At 39.4% G+C, this 23,145-nt stretch overlaps 1 protein-coding gene across 1 annotated transcript in view; it reads right to left on the bottom strand.

The window, feature by feature from the left end:
- Window positions 1-23,145, bottom strand: part of MCF2 (MCF.2 cell line derived transforming sequence) — a 1,891,050-nt gene that overhangs the window by 917,016 nt on the left and 950,889 nt on the right. The gene's annotated exons all lie outside the window — the stretch shown is intronic.

Raw genomic sequence — 23,145 nt, 5'->3', positions numbered from 1 at the left:
CCACAATTTCTCCCTTGATTACATTTCTTCTAGTAAGTGTATCATAGAAAAACAGTCTTCCAGTGTCTTTTAACCCTTACATCTCGCCTATGCTTTGCACATCTTGCCCTTCAGCGAATGATACTTTGTTCTGTTTGCAGAGATACTTCAGTTTCTCCAGCCAATCTACCTTCTGCTTCCATTTTTTATTGACTACATAATTACAGCATTCCTTCATATGATTTGTGATTCAGAACCAGTCTTCCTTAAATTGATCATCTCTGCAATATCTCCTCTTCATATCTTTTCATAGGTGAAGTCTAACAAAAAAGCCGATAAGTGGCATTTCAGCAAAGTATTATATACTAATACAGCCATTTCTCTTTCTGATGAAGATAACATGATTCAAGCTTTTTTTTACCATGCTAGGATTTTGCTGTTTGACTTTTATAATTTAAATATTGTCATGTTATCAGAAATTATAATTACCAGAGTTTTCCTTCTTTGTAACTTCAACTCTTTCTTATGGTTTAGATAACATGTTACTGCTGAGACTGAAACACATCCACAGTCATTGTATTACTCTCATAATCTTTTCATAGCTTTGCTGTCTTGAAGCTCTACAGTCTATTTACACTTTAGCAGAGTATTATGCCAACTATCTTCAAGGCCTAATTTATTAGCGGTCATCCTATAATGTTGCTGAGAGGCATAGAAAAGGTACTGTATGAGTACCACCCTTGCCACTGTGACATCCCTCAGTGTCATTATTAAGGCCCACACTGGACTGCTTACTCACTCACCAGTCAAAAGCATGAAACAGTCCCCGAGGCACACTTATCATTCTTCTCTGCTGATCTTTTGGTATCAACAAAACTAAGAATATCAGGCTATACTGGCATGAAATTCCTCTGGATATTTCACATTGCAAAGATCAAAATTTAAAGTTTGAGGACTCTACTGCCCTACCTTTCTGTAATGATTAGATTATTGGCCTTCTGATCAGAATTGAGGCCTGCAACACATACAAATAATATTTGACTCTCTTTTGGAGTTTTAAAATCAGAAAAAAAACAAGGGAAATATTCTAAATTTCTTTTTTAGTGTTTGCACTGAAGTTGTCTAACTGATATAGTCATTTAGTACTGCATTCTGTATTGCCTGTTCCTATTTAGGCATTTTACTTTCTGCTTTGAGTAAACCTACATTTTATTTTCTGCTTTGTGTACTTTGTTTAGTTTGTTGAGTTGGGCATCCTCAGTTTATATTTTTTCATACCTCTCAACTGTCCAGATTTGTGCCTCATATGTTTGTCTGTTCCTCATAAAATTTGTGGTTTTCTGGAAAATCACTGAGGATTAAAGTCACTAAATAATGACACACATTTGAGTTTCAGACTTTTTACCTTTCAGAAAATGCATGCTAACATAATCTAGCAATTTTCTAAGTTTATAGGAGCAATATTTAAAATCTGTCCCTACTTTGTGCCATTATCCCCCCATTATTGTAGGCTTTGCCCAAAGTTCTGACTAACTTTTAGCACTTGGGCTCCAGATTCCATTTGTTTTTCTCTGGTTACTTTGTTTCCTTGAATGATACCTAACTACAAAGAGTGTATCTTGGTCTTGTCTTCTAATAAGACCTGAGGCCTGCCAAACAATGCAGGCAGTGTTGACTCTCTACTGGTGCTTTTTCCCCCCATCCACCAAGTCCTTCTTGTGCTTTTAAAGTTGATGGCTTGAACTGCCCACTTCTGCTGTAAATTTGACTTTGAAAGCTCCTACCTGTCTCATCTCATCTCATCTGCACATTCTACTGGGCACTGAAGAATCAAATTGGTAATGCCCTCCTTTTAGACTTTTAATGCTTGAGGTACCCTCTGTTTCATATCATTCCACTCAGACCCACTGCAATATTTGTTTCCCCTTCTAACTTTAGAAAACCTGTAAGAAATGGGACTAGACTATCAATCACTGGAGACCCTAGGAATTGCTTTTTAGAAACTAGCTTGGGATTAATGCTACTGCTCTGCATCTGGTGAGAGAAGGAGAAGAGGGACACTGACTACTGCTAGTCTGGATTGGACAGTGTGTACAGGCCTTCACTGAGTGGTCTTCTGCAGTTTTAGTGAGAACCTCTTCAGGGCATTCGTGTAGCCTGGCTTTCTGTTGTGCCCAGCTGCTGTAGGCTCTATCCAGTGCACCTCCCAAGAGAAGACTCCAACAACTGTATTGAACCCATCAACATCTGTGTTACTACTACTTCTTAAAAAGAAAACACCTTGAGACTAGTGTACTCCCTGCATCTGGTGAGAAAAGGAGCAAAGCATCACTGATTCCTGGCTGTGTGCAGCTGTACTGAGATCATCCCTATCTCCATTATATGACACATAGCCCTCCAAACCTCATAGGCACTACTCCCCTTTCAGCCCACATTAGTAAGAACTGGGAACCATGGATTTACAACATCCAACTGCTTCTGTAGCCTTCTTGGTTAAAATGGGCATCATAAGGCAATGTAGTGAATGTCTCATATTTACTGAGAACCACATACTTCTTAAACAAACTGAGACAGTGTATGAGAGATGCAGTTATACCATATTAGAGGCAAAACTCTCACATAAAGCCTCTACAAATAGCAAACCAGTGGTCAGTAGCACACAAAACCACACTATATCTATCAGAAACAATACAGACCAAACATATAGACCTGCATATGTGAGCCTCTCAAAAGTAACATACCTAAACCCACAAAGGTCTCCTAAATGTAATCTAAGAAACAAGTATCTTCAACCACATTCAAAACATTCAAGTCATGCAGCAACTTCCATGAAACATGCATCCAAGACTCCCAGTATTTCATCTGAAAAGCCCATAAGGAAACAGCACAAACCTACATCGTAGTCATAGGTGCCGCCATAGTCTGGCCGACTGATGCACCACACAATAGACTTAGTAAGAAGGGGGTCATGGTTAGTTGTCTATTGGGTGCCAGGATTCATCAAATCTTGTATATACACCTCCCTCATTGCCCAAGTTTGCAGTGCTACTAAACAGTTTCACCACTGGTTATAGAATTGTTTTGCTTTATGTGTTGCATACCATGTAACTACATGTATAACTGTTCTCCTGTATTCAGTATTAGTAAGAGTGCCCTGGTAATGTTGACAGGGTGGATGGGGGAAGCCACCACCATCACAGCTGTCATTGTCTGGTTTGGTACATGCGGGGTTAGACTCATACAGTGGCATGTCCTTATTCTTTCACTGTACTTAATGCACATGTCAACCTGCCTCAGTCTGTTGTTACAAGTGGACATTCAGCTACCTCTGCCTGTGGCAGTTGCACCTAGCATACTATAGGCATGCCACTCCATGGTGATGGTCATTTATCATGATGCTGTATTGCCATTGGATTTAGGTGTTCCATGTGTATTGCTTGTGGCATTTTGAGACAGTTTATTTGGCATGGCATCACCCAGTGCCAAGCATGCTGTCATTTGCTAGCCTGTGGCCATCACCAGTTCCTATGCTCCTTTGGGTTTGGCACTATTCTTCAGAGTGTTGCTTCTGCCCAGATCTGCTGGCCCTTGCACTCACACAGATTGCCAATCATGAATTATGCCACTGTCTTAGGCATGGGTGACCAGTTATTTAGCATGCACTCTTGCCCCATATGGCACTCATAGTTCTATAGTACATTTTTGTCTGGCCTCAACATTGCTTTTGAACTACCATTGCTTAGCTAGCTGCATTTTAGTTCTCCAGGGCCTGTACTGTTATTGTAATTGATTTTGATTTTCCCTTCATCAATGTCCTCTTCTTTCCTGTCTTATTTGTCCTTTGTTGCTTTAGCTCCATTTGTGTTCATATTTTATGCAGCATCATCCATAGTGGTGGATGAGGTATGGCAGCTGCCACTGCACCATGGACTAGCCTCACCATTGTCCACTGGGTCCTCAACAATCTCCATGCCTTCTTCTATGCAAAGTAATCATAGTTGCCTTGCAAGGAACAACTTGCAGCATTCCTGGGTGCCCTCATGTGATTTATCTGGCAGAGTAGGTAAGGCTCTCCATCAATGGGCATTACAGGCAGTGTCCAGCTAAGTCAACCTGCAGGAGCTGGAGGACCTGGTAATGGCCTTGGTGGATTGGTGGCTGGACACCTGCATTAATAGCCTGGAGCATGTCCTCATGTGACTTGCAGAGTTACACAGCTGACAGCCCATGGCTATCAGGTTAAGAGTGGTGGGTCCATCCTTGAAGGTGGTCATGGACATGATGGACTTCTGGTGGGATGCATCACTGTGCTGCTTTGCAGTAAGCCATCACCTGACCCTATTCCCGGTCATGGTGTTCCCATTCTTGTGTTTCATTTCCCTACCCAGTTTGTAGTCCATTCCTACCCATCACCAGTTTTCCTCACTATGTTTGTCTGTGTATTTATTTATTTATTTGACATTTGTTAACTGGGTTAGTCCGACTGGGTAGATACCCTTTTTTCAGCAGATACCTGAGGAGAAAAGCACCAGACATTACAATATGACAATTTACTATTAGAATTTGACAAATGGAATCTATACAATAGAACAAAGGTACAAAAGTCATAAGACTGCTTACAGTACAGTAATGAACAGAATATATGTTTTTTTTTTAGTACACTCATGTAAGCATAAATAAAATTTAATATACTCTTAAATTCTAAAATGTAAAGATGAGACAGCCAGAAAAAAAGGCAGTTAGTTGAGATTGAGCAAGGCAGAATGATAGGCCAGGTAAAAGGTTGGAGTGAAAGCAGTCTAGTTGGGGGAAAACAGGAGAGGCTAGAGAAGGATGAAGGCTGGAGGGAGGATAGCGTCATCTAGGATGACAGTGTTCTAATTATTAAAGGTGAAACTTGGGGGGGGGGTAAACTAGCCAAATAAAAGAGATGACAGGTTGGTAAGGTTATATTGGTTAGGAACAGAGACAGAACCCATGCCATACAGTAGGTGTCTTTAGTGCCATTTTGAAGGAGATGGTGTTAGTGATTGATCAGACATATGATGGACGTTTGTTCCAAACATTTGTGACAGAGTAGCAATAGAGTAGTTTGCCAGTGTTTTTATTGGGCTTATAGACATACAGTAGGTTCTGCCGAGAGCTGCGGAGTACAGCTGGGGATGTAAAGCTGAACAAGGGTAGATAGAGAGGGGCAGAAGAATGGGTTGTGTAGGACTGAATGAGCTGTGACAAGCTGGGGTAGTAGAATTTGGTGCTGGAATTCTAGCCATTACAGACGTTTAGGGCTATACAGTGATGAGTGCGATAAGGCAGGTTAGAAGCGAATCTTGCTATTTTGTTATAGGTATTTTCTAGTTTGCCCAGATTAGATTGAAGGTTTGTAAAAATAGGGGCTGCATAGAGTAAAGTGGGGAGTAGGTAGGCTTGAGCAAGGGAAAGCCTGGAGGACTGAGTGAGGAATTTATTGTGTCTATATAGGAGTCCAAGTTTTTGATTAGTCTTTTTAATACATAACTGAATGGGGTGATTGAGTTTATAGGTGGTTGTCGATAGTAACTCCAAGGAGTTTTGTGTGAGGTTCAGTAGTGATGGCTGTACTGTCAAGTGCGGAGACAGAGAAGGTAGCTTTATGATGCTGAAAGTGGTGTAGGGAGGAAAAGGAGGAGTTTAGTTTTTTTGGGGTTCAGTAAGAGTTCATTCGAGGTACGCCATCTTTCAACTGCATGGAGGGACTGTTGGGTGAGGGTATGGAGATGAGAAATGTCAGAGCAAGAAATAATAGTGGAATCATCAGCATAATGAATAATGGTAGAGTTTGGGCAAGATGAGTAGAGGTCATTAATAAAGATATTGAAAAAGAGGGGTCCAAGGATGGAGCCTTGGGGCACCCCTGTTTGAACAGATAGGAAAGGGGAAAAGGTAGTTTGCCATTTTACAGCCTGAAGTCTATTTGAGAGATAGCTGGAGAACCAGGATAAGGAAGAGTTAGGTTTAGAGAAGCTAGTTTTGATAGAAGCAGTCCCTGGGAGACAGTGTCAAAGCCTTTGGATAACTCAAGAAACAAACAGGAGACCAATTTATTATTGTCACGGGAATGTGCAAGGGTGTTTATACAGGATATGAGAGCAGTAGCACTACTGTGCTTTAGATGGAAGCCATGCTGAGAGAGGGTAAGGAGATTCTCTTGGAGGAGGTGACTAAAGAACTATTTGTGAATGCATTTTCCAATATTTTTCACAGGGGAGATAGTATAGCAATGGGGTCTAAAGCTGCACGGGTTGGTTGCATTACCACCTTTGTGAAGGGGAATGACACAGACTTTTTTCCAGATGTTAGGGCAGTGCTTTCAAGAATGGATCTACTGATTAAAATGGAGATGGGGTGGGCAATAGAGTTAGCAGGAATTCTTAGGAATTGTGGAGGTAAATTATCGTCTGAAAGGGAGCTATTTTTAAGTTTACAGAGAAGGGGCATTATGTATGTTGTTGAGACAGGTTTAAGAGAGAAGGCAGTAGAGTGGTAGGTGGGTTTGCGTTCAGAGTAGTATCATTTTTAGTTAGGTTATGGATAGAATCAATGAAGAAGATATTAAGTAGAGTAGCAGTAATGGTGGTTGAGCTATTTGGGTATGGGTTGGGGGTAGATGGACACCCAGGGTTTAGCAGCTTATTCACAGAATGCCAACATTTATGGGGGTTTGAGTGTGAGCTGTCTAGTGGTTTGTGGAAAAAGTTTTGTTTGTCAAGGTGACATTTTTTTTGTTAAGTTATGGAGCTCTCTATGGGTTTGGAGATCAGTGTGGGTATTGGATTTCTTCCATTTTTTCCAAGCACTGTCTCTGTTATTCATAAGATGCTGAGTGCCTTTTGTTAACCAGAGGGCAAAATGAGTTTTGCTCCTGAGTTTCTTATTGAGGGCTAAGGAGTTGAGTGTATCTAGAAATATGTTGCTAAAGGATGGGACAGCAGCCTCCCCGGGGGGGTGTTGTGGCAGAAGGACCAGTTAATAGAAGAAAGCAGATGGTTAAAAGTGCCTGGGTTGAAACTGGAGAGATTGTGGCAGTCTTTGTAAAGTCATGGTTTATGTAGCTGGGGTGAATGTCTGATAATAATGGTGGGATGGTGATCACTAAGGGTGTCGGGTAGAGTAGAGGGGTTGTGGTAGAGCTTAGGGTTGGAGGTGAAGACCCAGTCAAGAGTGGAGCTAGTGTTGGTGTGTTTGTTAAAACAAGTAGGGTCAGTAATTTGCTGAGAGAAACTATAGAGGTTGTTGGAGGACTATAGCGAGTCAGTATTGAGGGCATTCCAATCAATGTTAGCATCACCCATAATAATGGTTTCATGAGTAATATTTTGGGAGAGCCCAGAGAGCAAGTTTTCCAGAATAGGGATGTTGTTGCCTGGGGGATGTAAATAGATACAACGGCTAGCTTCTTGTGAGTGTTTATTTGACAATTGGCTATGAGAATTTCGGCAGGTTGGAAGTCTAGAGAGATAAAATTGACAGGGAGAAGGGTGAGATGGTTTGAGTAGAGAATAGCAACACCACCACCTTTCTTTTTAAGGTGGTCTTGTCGGAGGATGTTACAGCCTGGAGGGAGCATTTCAGTATTTTATATATATATATATATATATATATATATATATATATATATATATATATATATATATATATATATACACACATATATAAAGCTTGAGCCAGGTTTCAGAAAGGCAAAGAATATCAGGGGTATGTGCAGACATCCAAGCTTAGAATAGAGAGACTTTGTTCAGGATACTTTGTATGTTCATAGACAGTAATGAAAGATCTTTGGTGGGAGTAGACAAAGTTGACTGAGAATTAGTATTGGTGGAGCAGTATTGGGGGTAAGAGGAGTTATGTAGGAGAGAAGCGCTATAGTTGGGGCCAGAGTTTGGATGTATGTCACCAGACAGCAGCAGATTTAGGAGAAGTAATGTATGGGAAAGTAAGGTGATTTGTTAGGAGGTAGTGCTTTGTTTTCGTTTTGAGTGGGAGTATGGAGACATGGAGTGATTTGATTTTATATAAGGCAGTGAAGGAATGTATAAATAGAGATGGAGCTATAGGCAGAGAATAAGTATGTGAGGGAGTGGGATGGTATGAGATAAGGATAGGAGAAATGTAGTTGTGTGAGAGAGTGCTTATGTCGGAGGTGACAACAGAGCAAAGAAAGAGGGTTGGTATGGTACAGATAATAAGTAGGATGCAGTTAGCTAGACTAGAATTAGAAAGATAACAAATGACCAAACAGTGTCCAAAAAGAAGATACATTTTATTTTCTCTGATGTCTCGGCTTCACAGCCTTCAAAGAGTATAAACACTCAAAACTCTCAGTATCTGCAAGCACATAGTTGTCATCCCCCTCATGTTATACAGTGTCTACCTTCCTTAGAATTTGTCGACTTTGTAACAATGAGATCGATTTTATGAAAGAAAAGGACAAAACTCTGAAGATGTTTAAAGACAGAGGTTACCATGAGGGTATGCTGCAAGAACATCTTAATACTTTGGAGAAAGAACCCAGGAAAAGAAACTTGGGACTGGTTTTAAATAATAATGGGATGTCCAGTGATATGCAGAGACTGTATTTTGCCACCATGTATAGTGTTTTTAGTCCAAGATTGGTGGACCTGGTTAAATTTTATTGGGGTTATTTAGAATCCCTCAAAGATTTTTCAGAATGGGGTTATGTGGCACCCATGATGTCTTATAAAAGCGGTTAAAGCATCAGAGATTTTTTGGTTCATGGTAGATTTGTTGCCCCTGTGGATAATATTCCTGGTGTTATAGACACTAAATGCACAAAAATGTTGTGGAAAATACAAGAATTGTAAATATATAGTAAATAATTTCTCAACAATTAATGGTATAAGATTTTAAGTAAAAGGGATGTTTAATTGTGAGACTCAGGGCATTGTATATGCCCTTAGATGTCTCTGTTATATGTTTTATATAGGGGAAAGTAAGAGACCTGTTAAGGTCAGACTTTTAGAACATATACGTGCTATAATTAATGGTAGACAGGAAAGTCCTATAGCAGAACATTTTATGCATTTTCATGAGGGAAAAACCAGAAGGCTTACAGGCCAGTATATTGGAGCATATTAAAAATGACCAATATGATGGTGTTCAGATAAAAATTAAATTGTTACATAAGGTATCCATATATATCTTGAAATATAATACATCGGTTCCTTATGGGTTAAACTTGGAGTGTAACTGGAGAATTTTAATTTAGTTTAATTGTTTAATGAGTTAATTATGTGATTATTTTAGGTACATTTAAGGCAGGTGGTTGTTTTAAGTGTTTATACTCCTTGAAGGCTGTGAAGCCGAGACATCAGATAAAAAAAATGTATCTTCTTTTTTGATACTGGTTGGTCATTTGTTATACTGCGTTTGGATTCTGCGGTTGTGCTCATAGAATTAGAAAGATGCATGTTATGAGAGGCTAGAGGATGTGAGAGTAGACTTACAGAGCAGATAGGTGATACTAGTGGAGGGGTGTTAGTTTAGAATAAAGTAGGTGTGTTAAAGTAGGAGGGAAGTATTCTGTGATAGGACATTAATGGGAATGTGGGAGGTGATAAGGGGTGCAGTTCTAGGGGGGATTAGTATAAATGTAATGAGATGGGGTGGGTGGGAATGGGGGTAGGGGAGCAGAGTGAGCCTGAGCTTAGTGACAGCTACATCTGAGCCAAAGAGAAGGACTCTTCAAAAGCAAATAGGTGAGCTACTAAGGATATATGGAGTAGAATAGAGTAGAGTGCCAGAATGGCAGATGAAAATAGTGAAAAGTATTGAATCGTAAATAAAGCTTTCTTGACAGAAGTAAGTAGGTGGGCGGGAAAGAAAGGGGAATAATATGAGTAGAGGGCTACAGTGCAGGTAAAATGGTGGAGAAATAAGTGTAGTGCAGGGAAGTAGGGGCAGGAAGTGGTGATCAGAGTATAGAAGGAAGGGTATGAGGGCAGCCAGAGATGGATGATTATAGTGGAAAGGAGAAAGGGTATTAAAAGAGTAGAGTGAATAAGGAGAAGTAAAGAAGGGCAGAGAGAAGAGAAAACAGATTACTGACTAGTGGAATGCTGATGATGTATAGGAGGAACAGGGGAAAACAGCTTATTTGTAGCACAAACAGACACCTACTCAAATCTATAGTACTGGAGTCAGGAGGGGCTGGATGTACAGCAGGTCGTGGTCCTGTGAGGAGGTTGCCAGATGTAGTACTCATTAGACCATGGAGTAAACTACAACAGGAAATGAAGGTGTGTGTTAGAGAGACATAACAACAAAATACAACTATCAAAAGATAAATTTAACACTGCTTTACATTATGAGCACTGTGTTAAATTCAGGATTCCAAAAGGAGGGTATACTGAATTACAGGGTCTTACCAGAGAGGAATTCTATATGAGTAAATGTGCAGGTAAATTAATGGAGGGCAGTACACCACACTATGGTATGTAACAGAGTTCAAATTATTAGTAGATGGTCATTAGAGGACAGTGCTAAAGTATAACACTATGTTGGTCAAGGCTCTAGTACAACCATGCAACTACAAAGGAAGGGTCTGCAGTAGTTGTAGGGGAAAACAATAAAGCAAAGCCTTGTTTGCAGTAAGGATGCTCTCAAATGGTGAAATAGACCAGCAAATAAAAAAAACAATGTGCAATATCTATTTTTAAATACTAACAACTCTGTGGGCTATTGAGGACTGCTGTAGTAGTTATAAGGAGATGCAGATAAAAAACACATTAGTGGTGAGGTCACTCACTAATGGTAATGTAGCCAGCAGAAATCAATTTGTAATATCAGCAGATTAAAACTCTCAGGAAAGTGGACAATAGAAGAGCAGTGTAATAGTTATAGGGAGCTACTAGCCTTGTGTTACCGACATACATCTTTCCTTTTCCCGATCTGTAGTGTATACTCATTTGCTTGATCCTCCCACCTTTCTGCCTGTCCTATGCACCCCCTTTTATTCCCATGTATACTGTAAATATGGTGGGGACTTCACAGTGCAGCTCTTATCTAGGCTCTCAGCTGTGCTTTTAGTGGTGTGTTGTTTCTCATAGGAGCATACTTTGTTGCAAGCACAATACATGCACACTGGTGAGTCCATACAGTTATGTGACCTGCTGTGGTGCTGTTCAGATCTTTGGATGACCTACTCTCTTCTCACCAGTAAAATTACACCTAATTCAACCCAGTCTTTCACTGTCATTCCTACTGCATTTTTAGTCAGTTTCAGGCCACACTGCACTACTTTGTTTCTGCTATTTTCCACTGCATAACCACAACCACATAAATTATTTTTCTGAATCCTGGCAGGAGCCTTATACAAAAATAAAAAGTAAAAACATAAATCAATAATATAAAAAGTGACAGACATATTACACAAGATTATGACATAAACTTGACAAATTCATTATCTTATTTATTATTTTATTTATTTATTTTATCTTACAGTTGTTAACCGGGCTAGTCCAACTGGATGAATATCCATTTTCAGTAGAGGCCCGGGGAGATAAGCTCCAAATTGTACAATTTGTTAATACTAACTTAAACATATAAGCATAACAATGACAAAAATATGAGGAATCTATGCACATTTCTAACATTATTCCAACCTTGATAAGAAGAAAGAAAAAAGATAAAGAGAAAAAAAGATGAACTAGGAGTTATAATATTATAAACAAAAAAGAACCTTGTTCGTATATTGAGAGGGAAAAATAGCAGCAAAAATAGACTTTGAAGAAATCTAATTTTCTAATAAATTCGAAGGACTATACTTATTAAGGATTTCACCGACATAGAAGTCTGATGGTGAAAAATAAAAGATGAAAGAGGGTTTAACATAATTGCCTAAGGCAGAAGTTAGTCAGGATTACAGCTAGGGCAAAGCCAGTGTTTTTTAGGTATATTTTAAGTTTTGGTTTGAAGTTAATTAGAGAGGAAACAGAGGTGAGATCGGGAGGAAGACGGTTCCATTTTTTCCCAACTACATTAGAGAAGAGAGCATCGCCTGCTCTGTTGTTGGATTTGCTGGTGCAGATGAGTAGTTTGAGGAGCACAGGGAGTTTAGATTCAGGTAGGGAGTAATAAGGGTAGATAGAATTGGGGTCTTCCTTGGCTGGTAAAGTATTTTGTGAGCCAATGTAATTTGGTTAAACCCAAGTAGATTTTGAAATTCAAGCCAGCCTAGTTGAGATAGATTCTGGCAATGGTGTGTTCTAAATGGTCGTCCAGTGGCAAATCTAGCAATGCTATTATAAGATTTAACCAGTTTAGAGAGATTACTTTTTGAAAGGTGAGTATAGATAGTAGAAACATATAGAAGTTAGGAGATAAGGTGGGAGTGGGCAATACTTGTTTTAGCTAAAGGAGTGAGGAATGGCTTAATTCTGTAGAAGGCACCCATTTTTTGTTGACTATATTTACAGTATTGTTAATATGCTCATTGAAAGTAAGGTGGTTGTCAATAGTAACCCCTAATAGTTTTGTTGTTAAGTCAGGTTGTATGTGAGTACCATTCTTTGATAGGACAGTGAAATCACTAAGGGTGTGGCTTTTGGGTTGGTGAAAATAGTAGGAGCTTCGTTTTTTGGGGGTTAAGTAGAAGACAGCGTTGAAGAAACCAAGACTCGACTTTATTAAATGCTTCTTGTGTTTTTAGTAAAAGTTCAGATGTGGTCTTAGCTGAGCATAAAATTGTCGAGTCATCAGCATATTTTAAACATGTAGTTTGTGGAATAGCTATGTGTAAGTCATTAATGAAAATTGAGAAGAGGAGTGGACCTAAAATAGAGCCCTGAGGGACTCCTAGGGTGACAGGTAGTAGGGAGGATAGTTGATTATCCCATACGACTGCTTGCTGTCTGTTAGTAAGATAGGCTCTGAACCAGTTTATAGCCTGAGTATCGAATGCAAGGTGTATAAGAATGTTTATTAATAGCTGGTGATTAACCATATCGAAAGCTTTAGACAGGTCTATAAAGAGAGCTGATGTGAGGATGTTGTTGTTTCTGTTTTGGTTAATAGAGTTGCAGAAGGACAGGAGGGCAGTCGTAGTACTGTGGTGAGGCCTGAAACCATTTTGGCAATCAGCTAGCAAATTGTTTTGTGTTAGATGGTTAAGTAGTTGCTTTTGGATGCATTTTTCCATTATTTTTGCCAATGGGGATAATAGAGCTATCGGGCGATAGTTAGAGTGGTCATTTCCTTTATGAAGTGGGATGATGTGTGAGATTTTCCAGATAGTAAGGAGGGATTTCTCCCTCGGCAATAGTTCTGTTAATGAGGATGGCAATTGGGTAGGCTATAGCTTTGGCAGCTTTCTGCAAATATTCTGCTGATAACTGGTCTGCTGATGGAGTGCAAGGTTTAAGTTTTTGGATAACTCTACGGATATCTTGTGTGGTGACAGGTTGTAACTGAAATGTAGGCGCTAAGGTCTTGTTAGTGTTTGGAGAGAATGTAATATCAGGAGAAAGTTGGTTAGCTAGTGCTTGTATAGCTTCTATGAAGTAGGTATTAAAGGCATTTGCTGCTTGTCTAGGATTTTCTCTTTGTCTGCCTGTAGGGTTGGGAGTTTTGGTTTGGCCTGGGTGAAGTAGTCTGTTGATACTTGCCCAAAATTTTTGTAGGTTATTTTGGTGTTTGGTTTGAGTGTTCATGTAGAAATGTTTCTTGTCTAAGAGAATAGCTAGTTTTGTTTTATTTCTCAGCTGTTTATAAGTGAGGTGATCTGAAGTACTTTTAGTAGTTCTCCACTTGGCCCAGGCTTTGTTTCTGAGTAGCATGCTTTGTCTGGTGTCCTTGGTTAGCCAAGGGGCAGGCTTGGCTCTAATTCTTGTGTTCCATTTTGGAGCGTGGTGGTCAAGGATTGCTAGAAATTTAGAGTTAAAGTAGTCAACTGCCTCAGTGAGAGGTAGACTTTTTAAGGGGGTCCAATTACAGGCTTTGAGTTCATTTTGGAATAATTCTGGGTCAAAGTCTCTATTGTATCTAATTGTTCTGTAAGTGATTGAATGGGGGACATTATTTTTTTACCTGATCAGGTAGGTTAAAGAATGGTTACTGAGATCCCTACTTATCTTCATTCAAAAATAACCACAGTAAACAATGTCTGGCAATTCACTGCGTTGTATTTTTTTTTCTTTTTAGTTGCAAACCAGGTATTTAACTGTAATAAAGATTAAAAAAAATAATAATCACAGTATGGAGACCCATCTCTGGGACACAGTGATAGTCTTCTCTCAAACTCCAGTCTTCAGACCCTGCCATACAGCCTCCAAAGCAGCAATCAGCTCATAATCATAGGTTCATAGGTATATATTAGGCTAACGACCACCAAGGCCTTTATAAGACTAGCTGTGCAATCCAACCCTATTGTGTTTCTATATATCATGGGATTTATTATGAAGGGGTATGTTACTTAGAAAGTTTCAAGAGGTTATGTGGGAAGGTGTATGTTACTTTAGGCATCACTGTCTACCTCTATCTATTGAAGACACGGGGCCGGGGCCAGGCCCAGGGTGAATTTCTGATTTCCCATCTATTGGTCAAGACTACACTTAAACAGGATTAGGGATGGACTATGCTTTTAATTGATGGGAAGTCTGTTCCAGAGCATGTGGATCCTCTGAGACAAATATCTGTCTTGCCAACATGTCTTATTTATGTCAAAAGTAAAATAGAAATCTTGTGGTTCTGATGCTGTTCATTTTGCATCAGAGCTGGATCCAAGGATACCTCATATGCCAGGCATGGATCACCTTAAAGTTGCCAGTAGGAAATAGGTTATAGACTCAGAGATTTAAGGCAATCCATATAGGACAATACCCTGTCTTCTTCTGCTAAGGAACCTTTGTGGATGTTCCCACTGTTACATATGCCTGCTCAGGTACATGCTGAAGGGGGCATTATACTCAATGATGCATCTGATAAGGGCTGAATAAAGTGGCACTATGATTTCCTTGGACCTGGATGCCATGCTGAATTTGTCAGCCAGCAAATTTGCTACATTGCTCTTCTCAGTGAAGGTGGCACCACTGATCATCAGGCTGGCACATTACTATTGCTGTCTTTGAGGTTTTGGACATAGCTGTAGAAGCCTTGTGGTTGTCTTTAGTCTATTAAGCTATCTTGATCTTGTAATTGGTCTTGTCAGACTTAATTAGTCCTCTTAATTTCCTATTTAGTTTACTTATAGAATTCCCATCATTATGGGAGTTCCTCTTCCTGATTTTACCCATCACTTTTTTCCTTTAGTTACATTCCCTATTTAAGGTTAAGATTCCACCAGTGTGATTTGTTTTTAGATTTTGTTTTTGGTTTACTTCTAGTAAGTACAGCAGCCTTTATACAGCCATTTACAAAGTTGTATAGGGTCTGTCTGAACAATACCGCATATATTGCTGTGAACGTGGGGTTGGAAGAGTCACTGAATTTTGACACACTATCACGTAATAGGATGTAGTTTACTTTGGAATAGTTCCCAAGTGCTCCAGGATTTGCTGGGGTTGCCAAGTTGATTTTTATTTCAAATGAGAGAGCTTTGATGTCTAACCTCATCAATGAGGATATGACACTGGGAGGAAGAGGTGCAGCAGACCCCCATATTGATCAGCACCAGGTCCAGTATGTTTGAACCTCTGGTAGGTGTGCACACTATCTGGTCAAGAGTATTTTTGTTAAAGTCCAGGAATCATTGTGTCTGTGAAAATGAGGCAGTGTATGCTTCCCTGACTATACAGAGTTAGTTAAGGTCTCCCATAAATGGGGTATTTTGTTTAATGGTGACTATCTCCAGTAGATTTAGGTACAAAATATGGGATTCTATAGCTTCCCAGGATAAAGTATGAACTTTGACCATGGTGATTTGCACATGGATAAGTTCCAAGTCATCATCCTGTTTAACCAGGGTTATGCTTGTTACAAATGTAGACTGAGACTCCTCCACCTTTTGTTCCTGTTAGCGCAGATGATGGTCTAAATGTGTAGAAGGTACTGAAGCCTTACACTGCTATAGTACTTTCTGCAGATTTAAACCATGTCTCAGTAACAGCACAGATGTCTATATTCTTCAGAATGAGGACAACTTGTAGGGTGTGGAGTTTCTTTTTTAAACTCCTAGCATTGAGCAGTAACACCTTTAGGTTTCTTTGAGTTTTATTTGCTATGTCGGTAGACTTGTCAATTTGACATTGCCTAAAAAATAGCTTTAAGGGAGTGGATAAAATTTTAGTTAATATTCAGAAGTCTAGGGGAGACCAGTGCAAACCATCCTTTGCAAAGCAATGTGGTTTGTTAACCATGTCCTTCCATGCTGACAAATATTGAATCCCCCTGGAAAGACACCAGAAACCAAGCCAATGTTCCAAGTCCCCTTCAATAAAAACATCACACTGAATGACATTTGACAACCTTTATTAAATTTCCATAAACATGATTGTTAACCAATATTCATTCATTTCAACCAAAACATGATATAGGTGAAAATAACATCCATGTAACATTAACATAGGACAGCGTGACCCCGCTCATCCTGATCAGTAAGCAGCATACATACCTCCACTCGCTTTCTTATGAAGCAGCATACCATTGACTTCAGTTACCATTTATTGAATTACCTCCAACCAAATAAGCAGCTTACCCCGCTTGCTTATTTACTTATCAGGCAGAGCAACCACTCACTTGCCTTTCCTTATCAAGCAGCACAACTGCTCACATGTCTTTCCCAACTTATTGAATTGAACATACACCACCAGCGGGGAACAGAAGAGAGTAAGCCTGCCCCTCTTCTACACCCAGCAGTCTGACCAGGCTGTCCCCCCTCTCACCGACAAACTTCCATCAATCTAACCATCATTAAGGCATTATGCCAAACATCATTCAGTGTGCTCCATCCTCTCTAACCAAGTTGGATCAGAGTCATCACTTCCTAAAACCCTATCACATAACTAGCGAAAATAGCCAGTTACCAAAACAGCTGAAAACAAACCACTGATACCTCTCCTATGCTAAGGTAACAACCATAGCCTCATACTCTAGCATAACCAATGAGCATGAACTAAATAATCCTTACCACACAACCAATGAAAGCCTCACAAAGATTCCAAGGGCATTACCAGCAAACTGAACAACCAAACACTAAGCTGACTACCACTAAAAACCACGCATAGGCATTTGCATACCATCATGCCACACTGAACCTCATTTACCACCCAATGAATGTAATAACCAAATGAGATCCAAATGAGATCTCTACAGTCAGCACAGCAACAATCCTGACATCACACCAACTATGCATTATAAACATAAAAGTTTTAAATGGCCATCATGGCATTTTAGCAACCCAACCACCACAAACCCTACAAGTTCCATATTGACAGCTGAAAATGAACTGTAATCCCCAACAAACCCAAATAAATCTCCTACCCAGCTTAACACAAAAACCAAATACTCAATATCCTCTGCATTATCCTTCCTTCCCTCATGCAAGCCACCGACCCAGTCCCCTAACTTTATGTAAATGTCAAATTTTAAGCTTCAATGCTATGCTACTAGTCAATGTTAAGTTTGATATTATCTATGTAAATTTGAATTAAGCTTGAATGCTATGTTACTATTCAATGTTAAGTTTGGTACTAGCTATGTAAATTTGAATGCTTCTGTATACATCTTATATTTTGCTTAACATGCAACTGTGGAGCTTTCTCCCCGGGCCTCCAGTGAAAATGGACATGTATCCAGTCAGACTTTCCAGACATGGCCTACTTCTGGAAAACTCCAAAAGCATGACTTGCTTAAGCTCTCTATCACCCCCATAAACAAAGCACCTTGTTCCCAAAAATATACCAAACACACTCTCATGCCTACAATGCTTCCTGAAACCCTACCTACAAAATTCACTCAAGCATAAATTAAATGGTTCTTGTGGTACTCCATCTAAACCCTAACCTCATATGTAACATTACCAATACCTACCATGGGCTTTGAACAGTTTTGGCTTGCTATCATCAAAGCACATCATGGCCCTCTACCAACACAGTAAACTGAATGGGTAACTGTAAATGCACTCCAAGAGTTCTGCCCAATTCTGGCATGCCTAACTGCGTACTTACCAAAATAAAATTACCTGAAACCTCATTACCCACCACTTCAGTGGCCGAAACCAGTTGCTTCCATCACTTTTCAAGAGCACTTCCTTTGGGCCTCCCACTAATGCCCACTCTGCACTCCCCATCTGTAACCTCATTCCAGCAGCAGAAAAATTCCAGCAGCTGATCTGCAAAAAAAAAAGACAAATGTAAGCTCTGTACAGTCACAACTAAAAATTTAACTGTAGACACTGCCAGGGGTTCCCTTGCTCAACTGCATAGCTTTTACCCTAGACCGCATCCCCTATTCTCAAAAACCCCAAACCACCTTATTCCCCAGCAAAACCTTAGCCACCAGCGATGGAACATAATGCAGCAAACAACTTTATGACCCAGACATCAGTAACTGGAGAAATAGAAATATCTGACTGACCTTGTAACTTCAGTCCAAAATTCCAAAAATGCACTGCATGGGTCAACTTAATGTAATGCTCTGCCCCTCCCACATAACAATCTTAGGAGTCTTTTTGCAACCAGTACTACACAAACAATCTTGCAAACTCACTTACCCAAATTAACACTAAAGAAAAGTACCTCTTCCTGTGGCAGAAGTGAAAACTTTGGCAGCATCTCATGCGCTGCTATACTCCACCAAGGCTCAAACCATGACCTGTACCCAGCAATAAAGTTACGTTGCTTAAAACAGGTAAAACACCTCTTAAAGAAGCACCCCATCAGTCCCCATGTTCACCAATTTAAACCCTTCCTCCCTGCAAGCTCTGCAACCCCCTACAATTAAAGCTGGTAATCACCCCATTAACCCGTATCTGTGCCCTATCACAATATACCTATGGCCATCCCCTACCACCAGCAGTAAGTTAACTATAAATAATGGAAGGACCTGGCCTCAAACCTAACGTCAATTACCCATTGCACCAATCAACTTTATGATAAATCCTTTACTGCCATGAATTTTCTAGAGGGTATAAGTCTGAATCTCAAGTGTCAGGCATTACTTTCTGACTTCTTGATGATTTGCTAAGCCACCATTTGTTCTGTTCCACTTCCTTAAGGAACAATGCTCCTCATGATATAGATGGCAGGAAAGACAATAACACAAAGATGAGTGAGCTTGATGAACTAACTCCTTTATTGGTAAGCGCTTTCATTGGCAAGAAATAAGCCAACTTCTTCAGACCATCAAAACACCTCCAAAATACATCCAAAATACACTCCTCTGTTAGAAAGAGTGCTTTTTATATGTAGTACTAATCCAATTACACAATCTATTAATTAAATAAAATAGGCAATCAATTATTTAAATAAAAAAGCAAACAAACATTTACTTGCTGAACCAAGAATTTGCTTTTGCACGGGTCTACTTAAATCAGCAAACCTTAACCACTATACATTAACAATGCTAACCTGTCTTAACATTAAAGTTTCCAACCAAACAACTATGTGAAGATAGCATAATTATTTTAAAAATTGACTATAAGACCATTGTATATAAAAACATATATATAAAAAACCCCAATGAGCCCCCATATTTCTTACTATGTTCAAAACAATTTATAATGTTTATCTAGCTAACGCTCTGATTTTAAGTAAACATTTAATAGAAACATATTCATTTAAGCCAGGCATAATATAAGCCATTGTGCAAATCTGCCAAGCCAATTCTGTTTCTTCCAAACTAAGTTGCCATGGGCCTCCCCTGATGTTATGTTCTACCTTTTGCAAGACAATAAAACTAAACCTATGGTCTGGGTGTTCTGTAATGTGTCTTGCTAGGGCATTTGTGCTAATCTGCTTTTCAATACTATATTGATGCTCATATATTCTTTGCTCGAGCTTTCGTTCTGTTTTACCAATATAGTAAACTTCGCATTGATTGCATACAGCCCCATATACAACTCCTTGGGAATTACAAGTGTGTTTACCCCAGATCTGATAAGTCTTATCTCTGATGTAAACTTTACTGGTGACCTTAATATGTTTACATTGGGCACAACTTCCACATTTAAACATGCCAGTTTGACCTCTTACAATTCTTTTTGGTCTCTCCACTAGGTTTTTCAAGTTAAGGCCTCTTCTGTATGTTATTGATGGTGTTGTGCCCAGTTTCTTAACCAATTCATTGTCTTGTTGTATTAGAGACCACTTTTTACATATGATCTCCCTAATACTTCCTGCATCTAGGGAATATGTAGTTAAAAAACTACTTACAACATTCAATCCCTTTTCTTTCCTCTGGGAGACATGACCATCATTCCCCACAGATGGAGTTACATGAACTTGTTTATCTTGTACCAAAGGCTGGAAATACCCTACCAGTCTTTTATTGCATACCTCTTCCATCACTTGCTCTATTAGGGGTAGAGGATATGTTCTTTTCAAGAACATTCTCTAAAGGAGGTTACATTCCTCCAAGAAATCATCAAATTTAGACACCATCCTCACTGCTCGTACTGCCTGCCCCTTGACCACTGCCCTTTTCTGATGAAGGGGATGGCAACTTCTAAAATGTAAGAACGCATTAGAATATGTAGGTTTTCGGTGGATAGTAGAACTAAATTGCCCATTAGTATAATCCTTACTAAGATGAATGTCTAAAAAATTGACTTCATCCTGGCCTACTTGGTACGTAAACTCCAAAAATGAAGTAAATTAAGCCATTTCGGAAATAAACACACTGGTTTTGTCTATCAGCCCCTTCCACAAAAAGAACATGTCATCTTGGTACCTCGTGTACCAAGCCACATGTTCCTTAAATGTTACACAATTAAATAGAAAGGTCCTTTCCCAATAGGCCAAAACACTGTTGGCAAAGCTGCTCCCACAGGGGGAACCCATTGCAATGCCACTTTTTTGGAGAAAAAGTTTGTCTGAAAAAAGAATATAATTATTCTCTAATATGATTTCAAGGAGAACTTCAATAAAATTGATATGCTGATGTTCCATACCTTTTATGTAAAGGAACTCCCTAACCCATTCCACTCCTGTTTGATGTGGAATGGAAGTATAGAGGTCCTTGATATCAACTGTTAAAAAGATATGGTGTTCATTAAACTCCAATGAGTTTATGTTTTTCAAACAATGCTAAGAATCTCGGCAGATTTGTGTCTCCGACTTAACAAAGGGTTTCAACTTGAAATCGACAAACTTAGCACAAGCATACGTCACTCAACCCCTACCTTCCACTATAGGCCTAAAGGGTGGCCTATTAACATCCTTGTGTATTTTAGGGGCTCCAAACAGTGTCGGAACTACTGGGGCTGGCATGGTCAAGAAATGATACAGATCCACATCTATACTCCCTTCGAGAAACAGGTCGCTCAGCATGCTGTTAATCTTTTTATACGACCCATTAAGTTCATTTTGGCTTGCAATAACATACACCTCACTATCTAAAAGGCTCAACATTCTTGTTTCATAGACCTGTTGGTCCATAAATAACAGCCCTCCTCGTCTGTCGGGTTTCATAACCCTCACATTGCATACATTGAGTAGTTTGAGAAGATCACGTTCATTGACATTGATATTTCTACTTTTGTTGTGCACTGTTACACTACAAGTTAGTGCATGCCTAATGTCCATTTCACAAATTTTCTCAAACACAGCCAAAGACGCTTGGAGAGGCGGGTTAAACAGGCTTGAAACTCTTAAACTATTAGTAAGTCCAGAGTTTTGTCCCAATTCACAACTTAGATTGGAAGAAACAGAATTGGCTTGGCAGATGAGCGTTAGCTAGATAAACATTATAAATTGTTTTGAACATAGTAAGAAATATGGGGGCTCATTGGGGTTTTTTATATATATGTTTTTATATACAATGGTCTTATAGTCAATTTTTAAAATAATTATGCTATCTTCACGTAGTTGTTTGGTTGGAAACTTTAATGTTAAGACAGGTTAGCATTGTTAATGTATAGTGGTTAAAGTTTGCTGATTTAAGTAGACCCATGCAAAAGCAAATTCTTGGTTCAGCAAATAAATGTTTGTTTGCTTTTTTATTTAAATAATTGAGTGCCTATTTTATTTAATTAATAGATTGTGCAATTGGATTAGTACTACATATAAAAAAACACTCTTTCTAACAGAGGAGTGTATTTTGGATGTATTTTGGAGGTGTTTTGATGGTCTGAAGAAGTTGGCTTATTTCTTGCCAATGAAAGCGCTTACCAATAAAGGAGTTAGTTTGTCAAGCTCGCTCACCTTTGTGTTAATTTACCAGTTTGCCTTTTTACGTTAGTTTGTAGGAAAGACAATAAATCAGATTTAAAAGAATTTCAAACCTTTCATGCTTCTGCCCACAAAACTGATTATCGCCAATAAATAATACATGTAATCTGAGGAACAAAAGAAGAAATCCACAATAAGCCAAGCTCTGAACCCCCCAAACCTATCTACTTCACCGATACCCCATAGATCCATGGAGGTATACTGACAGCCTCCCTAAATTGCATTTAACCTTTCCAGAACCACTGCTAAATTGACAGTATAATGGGTTTTGAGTACATCAAATTCCACAGGATATGAGATCTGGACTTACTGGCAGCCCTATCCATGCCCTCCATGAAGTATGAAGTCATGAGTGATGGGCTGGGATGCCTGCCTGGCATTCCAGTTGGCTGCATTCTCAATAGAGGGATTCTATTCCACAGATTGGGAAGTCCTGGGACCCAATCTGTCCCAGCACCAAGTCTGAGTCTGCATTGTATGCCAGGCAAAGGTCACCCCCTGAGGAGTCTGTATGAAACTGAGTAAAGGGACAGGACTCTTAGCCTATCTGTGTGGGGTAGATGTTTAGGGCACTGAATTCTGCAGGTGCAGAAACTCTGTGGTCTCTCCGGCTGCTGCATGTGCTTAGACAGGTACATGCCAAAGGGGGCATTGTACTGAATTAGCCTTATAATGGAAGAATACAAGGATGTTATGACCACTCCATCCCTGGATGAGATACCATTAACTATGATGTGTGTGCCATGTAGAATGGTTTTGAACAGCAGAAGCAACATGTTGGTCAGAA

The sequence above is a fragment of the Protopterus annectens genome, chromosome 15.part0 (genome assembly GCF_019279795.1).
Source record: "Protopterus annectens isolate FY-2018-M chromosome 15.part0, PAN1.0, whole genome shotgun sequence".
Classification (NCBI taxonomy): Eukaryota; Metazoa; Chordata; order Ceratodontiformes; family Protopteridae; genus Protopterus; species Protopterus annectens.
This window is presented reverse-complemented; position numbering and strand designations above follow the sequence as displayed.